This window comes from Myotis brandtii, unplaced genomic scaffold, assembly GCF_000412655.1.
Source record: "Myotis brandtii unplaced genomic scaffold, ASM41265v1 scaffold1164, whole genome shotgun sequence".
In the NCBI taxonomy this organism is placed as follows: Eukaryota; Metazoa; Chordata; class Mammalia; order Chiroptera; family Vespertilionidae; genus Myotis; species Myotis brandtii.
Window position 1 is genome coordinate 274,855 of NW_005354027.1, and position 436 is coordinate 275,290.

Here is a 436-nt window from a genome sequence, read left to right on the forward strand (position 1 = left end):
GAGAGTGTGACTGACCGCGGTAGGTGTCTGTGTCGTTGTGTGTTCTGTTCTGTGCGAGCTCGCTTCTGAAATGTGAAGTGCCTGAAGGGTTCTAGGTGGACGCACTGCTAAAGGACCATGGGCGGGGGAGAGTTGGAAGACTTTCTGCTCCCCAGGAGGGATGAGTATGCCTCTCACAAGGGATGAGTATGCCCCTCACGAGGGATGTGGCTTCCCCTCGCAGATTTGAGATGAGGCGGGTCGTTCCCGCCAGTTTGGAGTAAGGCCATCATCTAGTTGCTTCCATGGAGTTGGAAGGCTGTATTTTCGGGCCCTCTTAGTTTTCTGTGTTTGTATGTTTTTTTTCTGTGGGCTTACTGGACGGACGTTATGGGATGGACTCAGACTGCTCCTTTGGGTATTGTGATTGATCATTTCAAGGAGATTGGGGGAGGCT

The 436-nt window shown here is 52.1% G+C and overlaps 1 pseudogene; it reads left to right on the plus strand.

Moving 5' to 3' along the window:
• LOC102261826 overlaps positions 1-436 on the plus strand; it is a 60,247-nt pseudogene that overhangs the window by 54,963 nt on the left and 4,848 nt on the right.